The sequence below is a fragment of the Centropristis striata genome, chromosome 8, assembly GCF_030273125.1.
Source record: "Centropristis striata isolate RG_2023a ecotype Rhode Island chromosome 8, C.striata_1.0, whole genome shotgun sequence".
In the NCBI taxonomy this organism is placed as follows: Eukaryota; Metazoa; Chordata; class Actinopteri; order Perciformes; family Serranidae; genus Centropristis; species Centropristis striata.
The window spans coordinates 24,731,029-24,753,467 of NC_081524.1; the positions used below are offsets into that span (position 1 = coordinate 24,731,029).

The window sequence follows — 22,439 nt, forward strand, 5'->3', positions numbered from 1 at the left end:
CCTACGCATCAAGGTTGTATTAATGGATGCAAAGTTCATTGCAACCACCAGAGAAGGCTTCCTCAACAACAAGGACGAGCCAGAAACTTAATTTGCAAGACGGCAAATCATTGAAACTCGGCCTGAAATCAGACCTTCTTCGACGGCCTGTTTGAAAGGATTTCTCTTCTTTCTCAACTGGACTGTGAGTAATGTAACTGGGCTTAGATAATGAAATCAGCAAGGACTGTAAGTACATATGATTTGACCTGTAATCAATTATTTGGTTTATGTTTAAGTATTATTGTGTGATATTCATGTCACAACATCATTTACAGTTGTATGTTAATCTTGCCTGCATGCAAACTAACCTTACTAACTTCTTTGATTCGTCACACACTAATTTACATACAATACACTTTAAATTGGCTTTTAACAAAACACAGCTTTGTAGAAGCTTGTACAGCTAAAACATGGCCCAGACCATCCCTTCACAGTAGGGTGTTTTACGACCCATTGTGTGACGAGCTTCACCTACACACACAGACACACACACCTTTCTCTCTTTTGTAAGCCTACACTGTAGATAATCTTAGCGAAGACCTTGTAGCTCCCTATGCTCCATAGATTGTCTGCTTTACTTTGTTTTAAAATAAATATCTTTTTGGAATATATAAATGCTGTCTATTTAATGTCAACATCTTCTATGAAAAGAATTTTTAAACTTTATGAGACTGATTTAGGTGAATTGGCTATATTTTTCTCTGTTTTAACGAGTGGTGCCCCAATCTAAAGATGACTTAGAGTAAATCAATAAATAGAATTAATTATTTATGAAAATTATTAATAATTCTGACAGCCATCTAACCACACTAACTAAACCGCGAGATCCACACAAGTGTTGCTCAGGTTCATCCTTACATATTTGATATCCTTATAGGAGGGGTAGCATTTATGATAACTTCTTTTTACATATTTGAGGCAAATATATGTTCAAGTGTCGATTCGCTCTTAGCAGGGCCTTTCTGTCATGTTTGCTGCAGGCATTGATGTTCCCCGTCAGGAGTTTTCACTCCCAGCTTCCACCTCAACCAGCCAGCATTTATGTTTCCTGCATAATATATTTAGCCAAACCATTTAATTTGATAAAAATGTAATTTTTAGAAGACAGACTTGAATGAGTCTTGAAGAGTCTTGTGTGATAGAAAAACAATGAAGTGAACCTCCCACACTGGTGGTGGAAATATGTCACATTCTTTCATTTAAATATTTTTGCAAACCAAATGTATGTTTAACAGCCAAAACATTTGGGCAGGCTGAGGGTTGAACAGTTGTCACAGGAAGGCCGTTTGAATGCTAAACATGGCTGCATATGACAATAAGCCTTCTGTCTCCTCTGTCTCTGTCTGCTCCTCTCTAATTCAGAGGGGTTAATGCTGGAGCACAGCTTTGCTGTTATTGCTCTCTCGCAGCACCTTTAATCAAGGACTCTGTAGGACAGACATGAAACACTGTCACGACGTCACTTAGAGTGCTCAGCGTCATCAAAATAATAAGTCATCCCAAACAACCTTGACTTTACTTGCCTGTGAGAAAAGCCTTTTTGATTTGAAGATTTTTTTTAGCCCCATTCAGAGCTGATGAAATTCTGTTGGAGACTGGCTGGGAGAGCAATATTCGCATATATCACTTGTGATATGACAAATGGAAGAAGTTGAGGAGGAAACTGTGGAAAACCGTGCTCTCTGAAAGTCTCCAGCGGAAGGTGTTCCCTGTTTATTTCTTGTATCTCCATATTTCTTTCCGAAGTGCATTTTCTGCTTCATGTGTAGAGTGAACCACATGCTCTCTGGACTCCTCTCCAGGTCCACAAAAGCCCTGCAGTGAGTTGATGGCAGGCATTCAAGTTGATCACTGAAGGTGAATGACTTTCACTTGAGAGAATCTGATCCTGAAAGCACAACAACAAAGCCAGCAGCAACTTTTTGTGGGCATATGCAGATTTTAGGAAAATTCTTTGGCAGATTCAAGGTTAGATTTCACAGAGAAATCTCCTCAGAGAACAGAAGTGGCTCTGGAGTTTGTCCAAAGTAGCATCTCTGCCATCTGGTCACAGCCGTCTGACAGTGATTATGAACACACACCAAATGGATGCCTCTCCTTTATGTGCCTGTGTTTCAGAGCAGCTCTGTGTTTTATTCAAAGACTAAAACAACCTTGTCTGCAGTATTTCTCATCTGAAAGTGAAAAATGACAAGAAGCATTTTCCTTGAGAAAAAGAGATTTTGCATTTCTTACACTTAGTTAAACCTATTTCAAGTCATTCACACTTAGATTAGCAGTGAAGAGGAAATAATCTGTCTGCATTTAGTATGTCAAAAGTTTATCTTATGTTGTTGAAAATACATAACATGGAAAATATTTATAGAATTTCATAGATGGACTGCAAACAACCTGCACCATCATGACACATTAGTATATTACATAGAGCATCAACTATATCTCCTGAAAATTGCTTTTCCATATTTATATATAAAGCAAACATCAGTAATGATATTTTGTGAGAATATTTTCCAAAATGACAATGAAATGTTTATATGAGTATCTTCAAAATATTAACTTTATTGTATTTCATTTGCTTTTCTACAATATCAGATTTTGGTTAGGCCTAGTTCCAGTTATCCCCCATTGTATTACCATTACATCTGAGGCACCAAGCTAACCATTCAATTGTAATGCTTTGGAGTCAATTGCAGAGACTTGTACTTACAAAATGTGCCAAGGAAGAAGCAGGAAACGGAATTTACCTGAAGCAGATGTCAGACACCTCAAGATTTGAAGTATTAGAGACAGAAGGAAGAAGGCACAGATGAATGCTTCTAGATCAGAGTGAGAAAATCTCCAGAATGACCACAAGCAGATGACTGATGGAACAAGGCTTAAAAGGAAGAACAGCTGCTAAGAAGCCATTATTGAGGCCTGAAAATATCAAGAAATGCCTCAGATTTGCCAGTGGGCATAAACACTGGTGATGACTGGAAGAAGTTACTCTGGATGGACTAGTCCAAATCTGAACTCTTTGGTTAGCATCGACGTGTTTATGTTGACAGAAAAGCTGCAGAACGTTTTAATGCTAGATGCACTGCACCCACAGTGAAACACGGAGGAGGTTTCATTATGGTATGGGGTTCCATTTGTGGAAACATCGTGGGCAAAGTAGTGAAATTCGATGATATCATGAACAAGAACATCTACCACAACATCTTAGTGCATCATGGAATCCCTCCTGGAAAGAATCTGATTGGTCCTGGGTACATATATCATAATGCAATGGCCCCAAGCATACTTCATAGCTCTGCAGAGACTATTTGACAAAAAAAAAAGAAGTAATCTGGAGTACTGAAACTGATGGACTGGCCAAGTCAAAGTCTGGATTAGAATCCAATTGAACAAATTTAAGATTTAGTAGATTCAAAGATGGATTGCATAAAAGTATCTGTGAGAACAGCTAGAAACTATCTGGAGCGCAATAATAAAGTAGACTGTCGAAAAGTACATAAAAACATTACCAGCAAGAATGCAAGCTGTTATCAAGACCAAATGAGGCCATACAAAATATATAAAATATATTCGTTTTTTGGTTATTATGTGTAAAAAAGAACAAACATGTCAGTACCTGTTACCTACAGTCATTACTGTTAATGAGTGACTTATCTCAGGAGTTTTAACATTATATAACAGACAGTACAGCATCAACTTTTTGATTTGTCTCAAGTGTCTCAAGACGACATTTCAAAGCTTTAAAAATAGAGTTTGTTGCACATTATGAGTGTTACAGCTGTTCCTGATAATAAAAAAATCTGACCATTGTGCATTTCATTTCTATATTTCAGTTCTGCACAAGATAACTTTTGAATTGAAGCTGAAATGATAACTGCTTTAACTGACTGTTTATGATTAATCATATCTGGCTTTAGTTTAGAGTAAAAAGGACATGTAGCTTTGGAAACCTAAGAATGCACAGAGATTATAAAGTTTATGTTTTGAAACATGAGCAGAGAAGGTCAGTTGTCATATTGACCCATTTTATTCTTATATTTGCACTCTTGCAGGTATAGTCTTTATACTGTAGTGCACATTTGTGGGTTAAAGTACTTCTTTAAATTATTATTTTACAAGCTGTGACTAAAGGCTTTATTAATGTATAATATCTACCTTATAATGATTACAATAATACAAATATCCATCAGTAACAATAAAACCATGTTTTTTTGAGGTTTTGAAATGCAGAGAACGAGTCTAAGCAGCACAGTCCTCCCGCAGGAGTCTCTGTCAGCTGCAGTCACAGAGCCGGAGGGGATGTTAACCCTTCAGCGTCCAGTCTGCAAATGGCTGGTTTACAGTCAGTATGTCTTTTGGGTCACTTTTGCCAGTCCAAAGGCCGGATAAAGGAGGAATGTTGGAATTGTGAAAGAAGACAGTGCACTTCTGCAGTTCTAAACATATTTAGGATTGTTTTTACTCACTTTTTGTCTCTGCCACAATGTTATTCCTCTCTCCTACAGCGTCCATTACAAGTACATGCACATGGTAAATTATGCAAATTAGGCGATGGTGTCATTAAGCAACTTCTAGCGACTTTTAGGACACTGTGTGTTCATCTTTCACCCCTCCCCCATGAGTGCTACCAGGTGCTATCTACAATGCAGGTTATGTTTCAGATTTAACTAGTTTCAACATTTTAGATTAAGGGCTGCCAAATCTCTTCAAACGTTTCAAAGTTTGTCTTTAGGAATTAATCTTATTCTTTCTAAGTGTGTCTGTCAGCTGAGTTAGCCAGAGTTTTACTGTCAGTACTTCCCTCTTCTTCCAAAATAGGAGCTTCTTAGCCATAAGGAGCCAGTGAGATCAGAGATGTTTGTGAGCTAGGCTCAACCTCCTTTGCCTCAGATCCCGCATCAGATATTCCTTGGATAATTAATATTGGATCAGGTTCTATTTCTTCCCCAAGTATATTTGAAAATAGTCTAAATATTCCTTTCCAGAAATTCTGCAAATTAGGGCACAAACCATAATTATGAAGTAGGGTTGCCTCTGGTGAACCACATTTGTCACTCTAAGGTGGGATTTTGGGGCAGGGAAGGCCAAAATTTGCGCCCGGGTGGAGGGTTCGAAGACATGGCACGTGCATTTGAGTAACAACCTAATATCCAAACAGGATTGTGATTCTGACTGCAGCCAAACTTAGCACCCCCTGCTGGAATTTTCGGTGGATTGCAGGCTTAAGGCACTTCCTGGTTGGCCTCCATGCTCAGACACGGAGATTGCCGCCTGGTATACACGCAAGATCACCAGAACACACAATAATCGTGAACGTAAGGGAGACGTGAGATCCCGTGATAAACTGTGTATAAAGTAAACAACAAACAGTAAACTTTTCTTCTCTGACGTGGAAGATCTGTTGATCTGACCATCTATCCTTATAAAAAGAATGTGTTATGTCATAAATGATTGTATGCTGTTCCACTTCAACAATCAGACTCTCGTCGTCCATGTCGCCAACATGACCCATACCCTTTGATTGATTGACTTCTGATCTGGAGCCCCCGATCAATACGTATTGTTGATGTGAAGTTGTTTCAGGCTGCATGAACTGCGTATTGTGTTTTATTTTGAAAGGGGGCGGAAGTGTATTACGTTGATTCTGTGTCGGATTTCCTGTCTGGTGCGATCTCTACTCTGTTGAGCTTGACGTGGTTTAACAATGTCTCACTTAAAAAATAGAAGTGCGCGCCCTGTGGAGATGGTCTCATTGATTATAGTGGCAGCGATCAGCTCCAGTGACCGCAGCGCCGCTGTTCTGCAGCCATTCTGTGCCTGGTGGAAATCAGGCTTGACTCTAAGTCGTGGCACCAAACATTGAGTAAAAACCCTGTAACATGCAGCATGTAAACTGCTGGCAGCTTCAGAGAAAATGTGTCTATGTCATCATTTGTTCACCTTTCATAAACATGACAGCTTTTACAGCATTTGTGCATCCCAGTGTTGCTTTGGTGTGTGTCTGTGACCAGTCAGCATTTTGCCAGCACATCTGTCACCATCTCAGGTAGCAGAACAATATGTCTGTCTTCACTATATGAGACAGGCATTTGTTTGTGAGAAGTCATCCTTAGCAACAAGAAGAGGACACGGCTGCATGGCATACTGTATGACAGTGTGTGATATCCTATTAGAAAGAGTACATGCTGTATTTGTGTATGTGTTGAAATAGAAATATCTGGGCCTTGTGTTATCCTTGTCAACAGCCCCTTGAGGCTAAATGTATGAGTTCTGTGCCACTGCCTCCATTGTGAGGCACTTTAAAAGCCTGTGTTGTGATCTTTTATATTTTATTGGCCCTGTGATGAATAGGTTGGAAATGTGCGGGTGAGAGAAACATCCGTTTATCATAATCGCTCTGAAAAAAATACAGGAGATCCATAACAATGTTGGCTGCATCTGCAAATTCAATCCCAGGAATTGAAGTGAGATGTCATGCTGTGACAAGGATTGTGTCTGTGTTGTGATTAAATTCACACAAACAAAGAAAAAAATTGACTCAGCTTTCAGAGATGCAGAGATGAATCATTTTAAAACACAGTAGCTAAACAGCCAAAGAGCAAATGCTGTGTGATCTATCATCTGTTTGCTTCAAAGTCTTGCTCGGTTCAATTTTTTCCTCAAGTTCTATCTGCACAGTTTTCCAACCACAACTTACAAGTGTAAGGTTTACTTATTTTGTGCACCATGGGTATCTCTGTGTAGCGTATTATAGAGACACATTCTTGAATGGATAACCTTCCAGGAAACTAATGGCAAATATATGCAGGCTGATCCTCAGGGGAAGTGTCAGAGACAGCAGGCAGGCATGGAGTTTATAAAAGCCCATGTGAGAGAAACCGTCTAACTCTATAGTTCTACAGTAAATCAAGAGAGAGCACTGAATGAAAAAGGAGGCTGGAATTGCTCTGCTCTAATATTTATGAATCAGTCTTTTGTTGTGGCAGAGCTGCTAGACAGACAGGAATGCAACATTCGTCCCTGGTGCTGCAAGGTATTTGAATGTTGAAAAATGCATGAGGGTTTTTATTGATAGAAACACAGATCGTCCTTTGATGGATGGCGTCTGATACCTCAACACAAACAAGAGGGTGTTATTTCTGTGAGAAAGTGAGACTCCTGCTTATGTGCTTACTATCTTTTTAAAAATAATTTTCTGACAGAGTGCGTGGGCTGTGTTTCTGCGAGCAGGTCATCTATAAGAACTTGAACATGACAGGATAAACTAGGAAATACCCCTAATTATGTAAACAAAACCAGCCATGCAGTCACAATAACCAAAAGGAAAACTCTAGAATCTGGCTCAGACAACATGCTGATAAAGGCCAAAAAATCTTTTGGTGAATAAGAACTGATTTGACTCCAAACCTGTGCCAACTTTCCTCACTGGAGCGTGTGAGTTTCATCCTCAATCAAGAAAAGATTGGATAATATGACATCCTTCCCTGCTGTTGCAGCAGTCACCCAACCACGGCCAGTCTGACAGGACAGCCCCTCCTTTAGCTTCAGTGGGGTAAAGGTGGTGTCTGATAGGGGGGTCAGGACTGGCCTCACATTAAACATACATGCACACAATCACACATCCAACTTATTATGCTTACCTTGAACTCCATTATTTTCAATGGCTTTACAGAATAACCTCAGCTTTAAAACTCTAATCTCCCTAGAATTCTTGCTGATACCAACTTCATCCACAGTGAATATTCTGCCACACAGATAGCAATTTAGCATGTCAAGAAGATACTAGAATATACATGACAAAAAGAGGTATTATGCAGTGGATAAGGGGAAAAAATACAAATTTGAAGCTCCTTTATCAATCAATATCTACACACGTATGTGTGTGTGTGTGTGTGTGTGTGTGTGTGTGTGTGTGTGTGTGTATATATATATTCTATACCTATTGAATAATTTACAATTATTCTGTAGAACTCATAAATCTTAACTGACATGCCAGTTTGAATTTAAAAAGCAGCTTGCTTATCTTACATCTCACTATTTGTATCCCAGGCAAGTCGTTTCTAAGCACATGACACTGACAAAATCTGCATCTTTGAATTATTCATTCCCCGAGCCAGCTAAGTCAGTTTAAATCATTATTTGTTGCTTTCATTAACTGTAAAATGAAATCAAAGCGTGTACATTTGTATTATTCATATGATCATCAACAATATTGTTATAACTGATACAACAGCCGTGATTGTGACAGTATAATGCTTAGAGATGTGTGTTTCAGGTCATAGATAACAAGTAATGCATTATTGTTTGTTTTTCTCAACATATACTGTCAGAGTGTCTATGAGCAAGGCAGGGAAGTCATCGTGCATTTATTTAACGTGTTATGTGTTTTGGACTTGGCTAAAGAATGTCCAGGTATTGGATCTGAACCAGGCGGCAACCTCCGGGTCTGAGCAGGGAGGCAAACCAGGAAGTGCCTTAAGCTGCATTCTACCGAATATTCCAGCAGGGGTTGCTAAGTTTGGCTGCAAAAACATTCTGTCCATTCATTTCAGTGCAAAATGAGAAAACTTCTCAATTGATTTATTACCTCAGAATTTTTTTTAGGACAACACTATGGTCTCAATCGCTAGTAAAAAAATCTTCAAGACAATTTGATGTTAATAGTTCTAATAATGGCCCCATTTAGAAGAAAATAGAAGATAAAGAATTGTATGATTTGGGGCGTGGCTACCTTTGATTGACAGGTCACTAACAAGGCGAGCCGTCATTTGCAGATGTAGCAGAAATAGTGATGAACCAGAGACTGGACCTCCCAGACACAGATGTTTTTATACTACGATCACTTGACACACATCAGCTGCACTAACTGTTTCACTAACTGTGACACTGCTGCATCAACTAGCTGGAACTCTGTTGAATTAGGTCAGCTACTGTAAAGGGGATGACTACTTATGCAATCATTTATTTCAACTTATACATTTTTTATTAATTGGCATTATTTTGTAAAAATCTGTTTTCACTTTCATATAAAAGATTTTTTTTTCTGCAAATTCTTTTTTAAAAGGCCACATTATGTTGACCATGATTCCATGTGTAAAAGCAACAAAAGGGTGAAGCATCCAAGGGGGATGAAAACTTTTTCAAGCCACTGTATATGCTAGAGTCACATTTTGTTGTGTCTCATCAAGTTTGTTAATTTTATTCATGTTCATGTTTAGTGTTTCATGTCTCATGTCATGCCTTAGTTTAGTTTCATGTTTAGTCCTTGTTGTCATGAGCACTTTGTTAAGTTAAAGTCACTCATGTCTAGTCTCGTTGTGCTCTTCCTGTTTTATTTTGTACTTACCTTGTCCCTCTCGTTTCAGACCCTGGCTTCCTCCCTTTGTATGATTTCCCGCCACTGTGATTGTCTACTCTGCCCCTGATTGTTTTCACCTGTCTTCCTCAACCTCATGTATAAATAGTCCTTAGCTGTGTCCCAATGTCAAGGATCCTTCCTTGGTAGGATCCTTCCTTCAGAGTCGGGTCCTCCGAAGGCAAGGCAAGAGTCCTTCCTTTGACTGGTGTAATGCACAAATGGGACAGCCTTCGGAGTGTGCAGCTGTGCGTCATTGCGTAATTGGACGTCCTGCTTAACTTCAGCGCCGCTCTCGGACCTTTGGCTAAGATCAAGTGTAGTATCTGTTCTTATCAGTTTAATAAAAAATAAATAAATAAATTCAGCGTCGCAATTTCAAAATCAGTTCACGACATGAATGTGTCTCTGGCATCAGCACTCTGACACATATTTGTGAAAATGGAAGAAGATGCTGAAGGTTGAATCTCCACGATTTATCAAGTAAAAACCATAAAGTGGATTAAACCTGAATATTTAACTGATCCTGGCTGAATTCGGCCGCTACTTAGTGTCATGAATGCAGCGGCGCATAATTCATCATGGAAATATATTCTGTGATTTTTTATTTTTTTATTATTTATTATATTATAAATAACAATAACGGATAATAGCGGACTTTCGGTCCCTGTAAACACAATAAAGAAATGTATAACTTTCTGAATGGCACAGTTGCACATAGTACATCATCATCGGACACATAGGCCTATAAATTAATAAACAATAACTTTAGCGACTGAGACGGCATTAATTAACTTAACCGGCAATGTATCAAGATGACGTTTATTATCTTTAGAGAAATATTCTGGCATTTGTTTATGTTTATGTTTTTGCTTGACTTTGAACACACGTTTTGTAAGTTATGTGACAACATTCAGTGTAAACTGTAAATACTTATTTAAATGCATATTGCGCCGCTAGCGTCGCTGTTTCTACGCTCGCCATTTTTAAATCTCCCGGTAGACCGGTGTGCGCAATGCTTTATGGGTAATGGGAGCGCACGGAGGATACACACATGCATCCTTGCAATTTGGGCAGAAGAAGGACTCTGTCCTCCGGAGCATCCTCGACATTGGGACAGTCCTTCGGCGGATGTCGATGACGTGGCATCCTTCAAATCCAGCCGTTTGAGCATCCTTCCTTGACATTGGGACACAGCCCTTGTCTCCCTTTGTCTTGTTCATGTAGGCTTTGTCTTGTCAATGTCCCAGCCGGGTTATTTCTTGTTATCCGGTTTGATTTAAGTTTTGTGTTAGATAATTGATCCTTCAAGTGAGCACTTTTCTTTATTTTGTACTTTGATCCTCCAATTGAGTGAATTTTTGTTTGTTTGCATTCTCACCAAGTAAAGACTTTTGTTATACCTTTTACTGTCTGTGAGTCGTGCATTTGAGTCCACCAGTTCTGTGTCAAGGTCGTTACACATTTGTCTTAAATCACAAAGAGATTGTGCCATACAACTGGTAATAATGGCAAGACACAAATTTGCAGAAGTAGTTTTTGAAATTCAAACTGCTTTCTACAAGGCATTACATTTCTATTTAAAGTTCTTGTGAACTTAATTCTTTAATTTGTAACTGAGAACATACTGAAGCCAGCAGCTGCTGGTGCACAGTTAAAAACAGCATAGCCCTTAAACCCTCTGCATCTGTGTTTACCTGTGGCGCTGCAGGTGGGAGAGCAGTGCATAGCAGAATGTTTTTATGTGGTATTTGTTAGTGAAAGTGTGAAAGATGAGCTAGGAACTGTATTGATTAAACTCAGTTTGATTGCAGGATACATAACTTTTAATTATTCATTGGGGTAATCAAATTGGCAGTGATATTCTAGGCTCACAACAGACTTTTGGGACGAATCTGAAGTGCTATTGATTAACAACCTTTGCTTTTTTCCTCTAAAGAGCCACTCTTACCGATGGAGGCTGAGACATTGACCTTTCAGTCCAGCACACACCCAAACAAATCATCTTTCCTCTTTTTATCCGTAACATGGAGACACCTTACAGACACACACACACACACACACACACACACACGCACAGACACACACAGTTATACTTTCCTTAATCTCACTCTCCTCCTCATTAAGAAGCAAACACACAAACCGCTGTATTCTCCATCCATGCAGTAATTCCTTCCCAACAGTTACATCAAAGTCCTATCAAAAGCTTTCATTTTTAAACTGGAAAAGTTTGTTGGAGTATTTGTCTAGAAATGTCCAATTTAATGACAATTGTAATTGTAATAAATTCTTCAAGAATGCTTGCTACTTGTTCTTCATCTCACATATAAAACCCAATCTGTGATTATAAAAGACCATGCTGCTCTTCCTCTGTTTCCCATCCAAAGAGATCTTTTGCAGGGTATATACAGAAATACTTACGTTGAATTTAATTCCTTTTAATACCTACACAATATTTTTGAATACCAATCACAATTACTTCATACCTCTTGCGTATATAGCATGCACTTATTTGCTATTTAACTCTAACCCACGACAAAGTGTTACTTCATTGTTATGTTAGGGAGAGCACACGCCACTTCTCCACCGCTACACTCTATCAGTCTTTCTCAGTGAAGGGGCACAAAATGACAAAGGTTTAAAAAAATTAAAAACAAAGGTTTAATGAAAGTGACGAGTAAAGGAGTAACACATTTCAGAGAGGTTACTTGCAATTAATGACAACTGTACCCACAGAACCTAGTTTCCTCAAGGATTTTTCAGCAGTGGGGGTAAAGGGTTTTTCACCCCCTGGCTGGTGTGATTGCGTAAATATCAATCAGGAATTTAGAAATGATAAAAAATGACACTCAACTGCTTTCCCCAGTGCCAGATTGTTAGTGTACCATGCGTCCTACTTCCCAGTGTTTTTTCGGGGTTCTCTTCGGTTTTGACCCTTGCCTGTTTTTGGACCCTGCTTTTACCTTATCACTTTGGATTGTTTGCCTGCCTTACCTGACTGAACTCCCGTGTACCGAACCATTGTCTGTGATTAAAAAGTCCTGTATCTGCCTCCAGAATGCTGCATTTGAGTCTTGTATCCGTGCTGCTTAACAAAAACCAGCTTTAGAACCTGTGTTTCCCAAGATTTTCTGAGACTATGATGGGGGGACCTGAACAAAGTAGGAAGGTCCTGTTGCATGTTCCCCCGGAGAAAATGTTTGCCCTAAAAGCCTAAATTTGGTGCCTCTAACATTCTAATGCCACTATTCCATCTTAATCATGGCATATTTTAATGGATTATTGTAAAGGAGAATAAGGGTTCTTCTATGTTTTATTCAAGGCATCATATTTTGACAGTCTTCTTGTAAATTCTGTGGTGGACTCTGTTAACACATCCATATACTCTTATTTTGAAAGCTACATGTGTTTGCTTTTACTTTGAAGGTGAAAACAAGTGGAGGCTGACTGCAGTCTGTGTGCTTTGTAGTGAGCTGACAACAAAGCTTCGTGACGCATTTGCTTTATTTTTTAGGCCAACTAGATGGCGATCTTTGTTCAACAAAGGGCTGAAAACACACTCAATTACCATTGCTAGATCCTTTTTTTTCAGCTAAGACTGCCATTTAGTGCGGTCAAAAAATAAAGCAAATGGTTCACAAAGCTTCATTGTCACTTCACTAGTGCTTTGTTGTCTTCCAGTAACATTAGCAGCCATTCACTCTAACAGGAAGTCTACCCTCACTGAAACACAGAAACTCCAGTGATGCTAACAGAGAGCTTGCGCTGTTGCGGTTGTTATGACATCTCAAGTGTTTGACATCCTGGCTGTGGGGCCCACTATCAAATGAGTACAGCGGAAATTCCCGAACCTCGGCTCGCAATGTTGATGAGTTTGTTGTCTGTGGTATTTTTGGGGCTGCTGCTGGCTCTTAGCGGCAGATGGTTTGAAAATTCAACACCTCGTCGGATGACTTTAATACTTTTTGAGGGCCTTATTTTTGGCTAATTTCATTAACTACCTTTTAATACCTTTTTCAACCCCGTGGCACCCTGTTTTGGATCTGTTTTAATTTTTAATTTTTTCCATTATTTATTAGTAATAAAAACATTGAAAAAATTATATTGTATTGCCAGAAACATATAGCATCAGGTTGTAAACAAGCCAACCGTTTTACAGCATATGGTAACATGGAGAAATTACAAAAAAAGAAGTATCCCAGAGAAGAGGTTGGAAACAAACACTCAGGCCAGAAAAATTTATTTCAGGTGCACTCATATTAAGTTTGGACTAAATAAAGCGGTTTAGGTAATCCTAATAAACTATTAACTTGTTTGCTAACATGTTTTTACTATGATATTTCTTTGTAATGAATTCATCATCTTAGCAATTACTTTGATAGTACAGTGATATGAACTCATAAAGATGATCAACAAAACTACAAAAAAAGACCCAGTATTTCTTCATATGTAGCCAGAAAATGTTGCTATTAATATTTCAAGTAGGTCAAATACTATATTTTGTTGAGTATCTAGTGAGTGTTCAAATTGGCAGATGTATCCTGACACAGGGCGCAGTGCTAATTTTTCTCTGCTTTAGGATGAAACATCAAACCTGCCAAGTGCTGCCTGGATGTGTTGAGCGTTTGTCTGTGTGTAATCACATGGCAGCTAAACAAACACAAACACTGGGGGCAAACTGCTGCACCACAAATCTGATATCAAATATTCACATGAACAAATGTGGAAAGTACCTGTGTGAGAGCACATTTTCTGTGACACCGCTTTACATCTCAGCACTGTTTATCAGGAGGATGAATAAAGAAGAGACGCAATGTTGATGACAAAATTACAGTTTACTTGTCTTGCTAGTCCAGAGTCAACAGACACCACACTCTTATCACTTCTTCAGTAATAGCGTATTCCCTATGATTAAGTGCAAACTAAGAAAATATGCTAAATAAGATAAAGTGAAAATGGGGCACATGCAAGAATAAGACAATTGCATGGTGGATCATGCAAGTCTGTGAAAGAGCTCATTTATTAGATGTCAGCTTGATGCTACAGTGTGCTTTGAGTCTTTAGAGGGTACACAATCATTTTTTTATTCATATGAGAAAGGAAACTATAATTATCACCTTGCGGATTTTAATTCAACTTAATTAAAAAAAAAAAAAAATAGGATGCTTTACATCCATCTTCGGCCCGGCAGCAAAAAAAAACAAACAATACAAGCATCAATTTCCTACCTGGCCAAATGTCTCACCTTCTGTCCCTGGGTTATGATATCACAATGAAGTTGACCTTAAACCTTTTAAATATAAATTGACGTCACTTCACATTTTATCTTGAGTGTGTCATGATTAGCAAATTAATTATGGAGTTATAGCAAAAAACCTATTTTGTGAGGTCACAGTGACCTATGACCTCCAAAATCGAATCAGGTCTTCCGTGAGTGGACATTTCTGGACATTTCTGCCAAATTTGAAAAAACATCCCTTCAGGCATTCCTGAGATATCGTGTTCCCTCCACGATCAATCTCTTACCAAACATATCACAAAATGAAAACAAAATGATTCCAACTTTATGGGTGTGTGTGTGTATATATATCAATCTAGAATGATAACATTGATAATGATAATAACTTCATTTCATGAAATTAGATTTATAGTACCTTTTACAATGTGCTGCCTCAAGCCAGTAAGAAAAAAGTTCTTAAATAAAAACTATAAAAGACAGCACAGGATCCATTTCAAGACAATCTCAGACAACAAGGAAAAAGTAATTTGCTGAAAAGAACAGAATTAACAGGTAAAAGGACAACTATATGTGACAGACATAAAAAATAATAATATGAAGTCTATGAAAGTGCATTTTAAGAAGTGATTTAAAAGAAGTTACTGAGTCTTATCTCAAGGCTGGTCACCTTTGGATTTTAGTTAAAGAGCCAGATCTAAACAAGCTTTAAAAGTCATCACTTAAACATTAAAATCAATCCCAAAATGAACAGGGAGCCAGTGCAAAGATATTAGAATTGGCGTGATGTGATGTGGTCTATTGAAACCGCTAAGAAGCCAAGCTGCTGCGTTCCGAACTAGTGACAGTCGAAAAAGGGATTTCTGGAAGATGCTACAGAAGAGGGAGTTGCAGTAATATAGACGGGAGAATAAGAGTGACACCCCTACCCAGAAAAAGTCATTCACACACAGCATGGGTTTGATTTTGGAGATGGAGTGCAATTGGATAACAGGACTGAATATATTTCTGATGTGTGGATCAAAAGTGAGATTTGAATCAAATGACACCTAGATTTCTGGCGGAGGACTTTATGTTGGCAGATAGTGGACCGAGGTGATTTTGGAAGTGAGTAATGGTGTGAGGAGGACTGAACAGTGTGATTTGCGAATTTATATTTATAATGTTTAAGTAAGTTTTGGGCCATCCAACGGTTTATGTCCTTAAGACAGTCGGACACAGCAACTTCCAGGATCAGATGGTTTCAGATGAAGGCATATCTATGTGTAGTCTCCGTAGCAATGGAAGGACACATTATGGCGCTGGATAATGTGTCCAAGAGGGAGCATGTAAGTTGAAAATAAAATTGGACCTAAAATCGTACCCTGTGGCACACCACGGGTAATGTGAGTTTTAGAAGAGGTAAAATTACCTTTGGTGGACAGTGTCGAAGGCTGCAGTTAAATCTAAAATAATTAAAATAGCACTCTCCCCCCTGTCGGCTTCTAAAAAGAAGTCATTGGTTACTTTCAGGAGGGCAGTTTCTGTGCTGTGTAAGAATCTAACATCAGATTGAAAATGATCAAAGATGTTTTGACACATAAATGCTAAAAGTTGGGTAAAAACAACTTTTTCAACACTTTAGATAAAAGGGGAGTTTACAAATAGGCCTTGAATTGTTACAAAATAGAAGTGAGAGACGGTGATGACTGAATCAAGTACCTTAAATAAAACTTTGGAGTTGGAATGATTAATTAAAATTAGGTTAGAAAATAAGCTTTTGCTTATTTAACTGCTTTTTGGTCATTTTTCATTGCTTCTTTCCAAATCTCATAAAATACTGTCCAATGTCCATTCCTTTCTTCTGCAATCACTCTTTACTTCTTGAATGTATTCATTTAACCAAGGTTGCCATGTTATGGTTGCTTTTTACTGTCTGTAGGGGGCAGTAGAATCCAGGAAAGTTAGACAAGTATGATTGAAAAGAGAGAAAAGCTCATCTATGTTGCAATGGGAGTTACAATCAGTAGTGATGAGTGGTGATGAAAAGACCCACATATTTGCTAGCCATGCTTCTATATTACCAAAGGTTGGTTTGCAAATGTCAGTGTTGAAGAAATCTTGCAGCCCTCACTTAGAGACAATTTTCATGAACTCTAAACAGTTTTATTCACCGCGGGAGTTCTCCTTATTTATTCTGGTCTGTGTTTACATCCCACCTCAGGCATGTGTGACAGGCGTTACAACACCTGGCCAACCAGATAATAGACATGGACATAGACATAAAAAACATCCTGACTCCCAGCCCATTATTCTGGGGGATTTTAACACAGCATATCTCATCTGTGAACTTCCCGAATACAGGCAGCACAAAAAGTGTCCCACCAGGGACACTAACACATCGGATCACTGCTACACTGTGTTAAAATACGTAGGTCATTACGACCTGCAGGCAGAAGTTAAAATCTGCAAAGCTTGTAGTGAGGACTGATGGACGGTCAAGGCAAAGCTAAAGCTACACGCCTGCTTTGACTGCACTGATTGGAGCATCTTTGAAGCTGCAGCCACAGACCTCAACAAACTCATTGACACCGTGACATCATACACCAGCTTTTGTGAGGACATTTGTGTGCAGATAAAAACTTTCTGCACCTATAATAAAGAGCTGAAGAGCTCCCACTGCCGTTTTTCACACCCATCACCCACCCCACTCTCAACATATTAGTATATTTATCTTTTGTATTTTGGTACGAGAGAGAGAAACAAACCAGAGTCAAATTGCGAGTGTGTGCACAACTTCCTGGCCAATAAAGAGGATTCTGATTCTTCAAATCTGCAGAGTCAGACCAGCTGATCAGTCCCGGCTTGAAATTAATGAATGTTCTGGGTTCTTCTACACATCCAGAAGATAACACACACACACAACACACACACACACACACACAGTGACTGTATGTGAGCGCATCACCTGTGGACATGGCACTGAATCCCAAAATAAAGAAGTTTGAGCCAGTCTCTTGTTTGTCCTTATAAATGTGCTTCATTTACCACCTGCTCTCTGAAGACACTAATAATTTCATTCTAACTGCCTGTGGCTTTTAGCGCCAGTGTTTTTGAATTGGACTTTTTTGCAACAAAGCTCATTTGCAAAGAAAGGTGCCGATTTTGCACCAAATATATGAATATTACCTGTTATACTACATATATACAGTTGCCAGAAAAAGTAAGTGAACCCTCTGAAAGTACCTAGTTTTCTGCATTTATTTGTCATAAAATGTGATCTGATCTGCATCTAAGTCCCAAGTATAGACAAACATAATGGCCCTCATTTATCAAGCGAGCGTAGAAACCAGCGCAGATCCGAGTGTATATTTCGTCTTACGACAGGGTCCACGTGTGATTTATCAAACGATCGTATCTCGCCAATCACAGCGTAAGAATGATCGGCTGTTGATAAATGTGGCGGCTCGAAACAAGCGTCATTTAAATACCACGCCCTAATATATACCCGATTCAGAAGACTCGCCTTCAGAGTTTACGACACCGAAGGACGCAATACGGCCAAAAAGAGGATTTTTTCACCTTCTAAAGTCAGCTTTATTAGCAAAGTGCACCGCTACAATTAACAATAGGGGCAATATAGACATATTACAGAAATACGCAGCGACGGAGGTTTATAAAATAAAAGTACTTATAGTTATAAACTCAAACAAGTCCAGTGATTATTTTACATTTGGAGCACGGACTTAGAAGTTTTCAGCTTTTTTGTTGAAGGAGGTAAACAATGTTTTAAAGTAAGTTTTAATTCTAAAAGAAGAGGAATTTCTCAGTCAGAAAGTGAAACGCTGAGGTCCAACAGCTGCAACACAACAAACAGCATAAAAAGTGAAAAAGAAGGAAATCAGTGGTGCTGTCAGCAGAGTAGCGGACTATTAAACTCCCGGCGAGGTTTGAGTAATTACATCGTGATATATAAAGCCTAATAATCTATATAATATCCAAATATTGCTATTATTATGATGGAGAGATATTATTCACCTCTTTACATTTACTAATAATGATGTCCTAGTCAGAGAAGCGTGTCGCAGCGCTGATTGGAAATGTTTCTATTCGGGCAGCACCTATGGTAAAGGAGACGCTGACGCTCCGGTGTCGGAGCTGGATAACGGTAAACAGCAGAAGACAACAACATTTAATATCCTCGGCTGGTATTCTGTTTAAAGAATTTCACGATCGCAGGGTTTATTTATTTATGGATTATGTTTTAATGATAAATTATGTAGTCTAAACATGTTTTGCTTTGCCACTATTAAAAATCAAAACACCACAGAGTTTTATCAGCTCCAGGCATCGATACAATAGTCTAAGATCAATTCTCCGACTCAGTGGTGTGGACTTCACGCTGACTCAAACTTGCGTACACGAGCTGAGAGCAGACGTGAGATCTGATCGTACCGTCCGCTCACGTCCATATTGATAAATGCCGAGGCTTGCGTAGAAATCATCTTACGCCCACTTTACGCACACTTTCTGACGTACGCTCGTTTGATAAATGAGGGCCAATGTGCTTAACCTAATACCACACAAACAATTATAATAGTTCACATCCATTAAACATTCATAGTGATGGTAGAAAAAGTGTTATTTGGATATCCTGGTTTTTCTCACACTGTCAAAAGTAGTCAGCTGGGTCCTTTGTTGGTTAAAATGTGTTGTTAAAACTAGTCAAATTTTAAAAAGTTTGTCATAAAAGTGAGTAAAAACGATGTAAAAAAGTAACTTTAGGGGAGAGCTTGTGGCAAGGACGAACCTCATTTAACGTGAATACCTGCTATTGCATATGAATAATCATACAACTATGGCACTGTTCACGGTATATTGATTATTAACGGCATGTTTTCCAAGAGATTAATTTGACTCAATAGAGTATAGAGGTTCCCTTTGGATTTAAGTGACTCTGTGACTGTTGTACTACCCTTAGGACAGACTCTATTTTTTTGCCCATATTCTGGTAATGCTATGAGTATACCATGTTAACCTAAAAGAACATATTCTTGACTTATTGACTCCTATCTGTTTCCCTCTCCAGTAAAGTGATAATAATCACTTCTGCCTTAAGAACTATTTATCAACTGAAAGCCACTTTCTGATAAATAATCCTTATTCTTAAATTAGAACCACACACCTCTAATAGTTCTGTATTATCTCTGTGTGCTTTTATCTCAGCTTTCCTGGCAGCAGGCTTCAATGCAGTCCCCTCTACGTCTTTCATAGCCCATATTTTCCCCTGACTTCACACCATGCTCTTTCAGATGGCAGAGGAAGCTGTCAGCTTCAAAAACATCCAGTCCGACCTGAAAACTCTAAAGCATCCCTTTCATTCTACAGGGCACCTGCCCTCCCCGTCCCACCCATCACCACCACCAAACACTACCACGCCCCAAATTCCTGTCCCTCTCCTGTCTGAAAGCATCACTCTTCTATTCTGTTTGTTCCAAATTAGAACCACTAGCTGTCTATAAAGTTCAAAGTTAAGGCAAACAAAATAACTTAACTATTTTTTTTTTTTAAACAAAGCTTCTCAGGAAATAATTGTGAATGCAGACCCTGGGTGCACCCCCTGCTTCTTTCTCAGACTCGATGTACAAAGTGGGGAGAAATACAGGCTACAATACAAACAATAAATACATAATGAGGACAAGATGTTTGAAGTACCCTCTTTAGATCTGGGAGCTTACTGCGTAATGCATTCCTGGGTCTAGGTGTCTACTGATGGTGTTGCTTCCCCCCCTCTTTGCCGTACCTCATTTCTCCCCCAGAGCTGTCAGATTTACTTCCAATTAACGTATATCTGTTCCAGTCCAACGACTCAACACAAGCACTGCTGCTGCCGCTACCGTTGCTGCTGCCAGCTCACAACTTCTCAAACTTTCTGCTGTTGCTATGGTGTCTGTCTTCTTCCTTCGAGAGCTTGATTGCCTGAATGTTGTGCAGCTCTCTATTTTCAATATGGGAAGGGTAAACAGAGCAGATTAAAATACTCTGAGTTGCTCATACTACTTAGTTTCACAGATTTGTTCAATGTTGCAATTCTGCCACAGTGGAGGTGTATATGTCTAAATGTATGCACCATTAATATATAAAGATTATGTGATTTGCATATATAGCCCTTTTTTCCATTTATCAGGAGGGGGAATTTTTTTTTTAAGTAACATAAATAAATAAGCAAATGAGAGAAAAGGGTAAACAATTTTGAAGCTATAGAATACAGGACCACTGGCCTGTGTACATGAATATGGCTTATGTGCCTTAAACTACAAGTAATAGTCTTTGTTGATTCACAACATTTCATTATCGTAGAGGCAAAATCTTCTATTAGTAGAAATCCATAAGATGAAATGACATGACTTGAGGCAGAAATACAACAGAAGAACACAACTGCTGTATGTCTGTATTCAAAACTGCATACTATACATTGTGATTTGGCCAGAACATAACATATATGTGCAGTATGGATATGCAGTATGTAAAAGTGGAGGAGAAAACTCTTAACTTTAAAATATTATTTTTTAATTCTATTTTTCAGTCCATGGCCTTGAGGTTAGAAAATCAGGCTTGTTACTGGAGGGTCGCCGGTTCGAATCACAGGACAATCAAGGGCTGCCATTGAGGGGGGTGCCTAGTAAAATTCTCAAATGTATCCTGTGTTTAAGTGGGAGCCAGTGGAGGTTGTGAACTGAGTGTTTTAGTGTCAGTTGGTGACACTTTGAGCTGGGTGAAATCAGTGTTGCAGTGGAGGATCTGTCCCAATGGGTGAATGTAGAGGATGAAGTGAAGGGGGTCAAGCACCAAGCCATGGGGGACACCATGGGTAACAGGAACTGGAACCAGGAGAGGGCAATGACAGTGATGCCAAGGGAGGATTTCAGACAGATTTCAGTGAATGATGAGAAGGTCTGATCTGTCTGGAGTCGGGAGTCGGGGGTCAGGTTCTGGTCCAGGGGGGTGAAGAAGGGAAGGTGGTTGTGGAAGGTGTCAATTTTATTTCGGAAGAAGCTGAGAAAATAGACATTTGTTAAGGAAGGAGTGAGAGCGGTTGTCCATAGATTTAAGGAGATTGTTGATGGGTTGCACTTATATAGAACTTTTATCCAAAGTGCTTTACATTACAGACTGCGCTCATTCACACATATATTCATACTGGTGGCCAAGACCACCAGGGCACACTTGTGGCACCTGCCACCATTGGAAATTTATTCATACACCAATGAACGCAGCAGTGGGAGCCATTTGGGGTTCAGTGTCTTGCCCAAGGATACTTCGACATGTAGGCTGCCATGGTCAGGGATAGAACCACCAACCTTCCGATTAGCGGGCGATCGCTCTACTAACTGAGCCACAGACAATGATTATTCCTGAGTAGTATGCAGACAGATAGTGTTGAGGACTTTTTGTACAGTTATTGGTGTTCTTTGTATGACCCGCGTGAACAGTAAGACCCGTTCTCCTGACAAGTGATCCAGCTGACATCCCTTTGATTTCAAACTGTGCAGCTCTTCAGTGAAGCAGAGGGCAGTATAACTTTGCAGGTCCTAGTGAAATTAGAAGGCGGGATACAGATACAGACACCACCACACTCATCTAGTGAGGCCTAAATCAGTGGTCACAAGTTCAAAGTCAGCACATAATCTCAGTCATTGTTTAATTTTAAGTCAAATGTGCTGGACCACAGGGCAAAACAACTAACCACTGTCCAAATACATACATTATGGACGCCATTATATTGCTTTGCAGACTTTGCATATGGTGGCCCTCATCTATACAAAAAGT

The 22,439-nt window shown here is 39.1% G+C and overlaps 1 non-coding gene across 1 annotated transcript; it reads left to right on the forward strand.

Annotated features, from left to right (window-relative positions):
- The first annotated feature begins 9,679 nt into the window (after positions 1 to 9,679).
- LOC131977056 (U2 spliceosomal RNA) lies at positions 9,680 to 9,865 on the forward strand. Its single transcript, XR_009394853.1, has one exon. It is a non-coding gene; the product is annotated as a U2 spliceosomal RNA (small nuclear RNA).
- Positions 9,866 to 22,439: the final 12,574 nt, after the last annotated feature.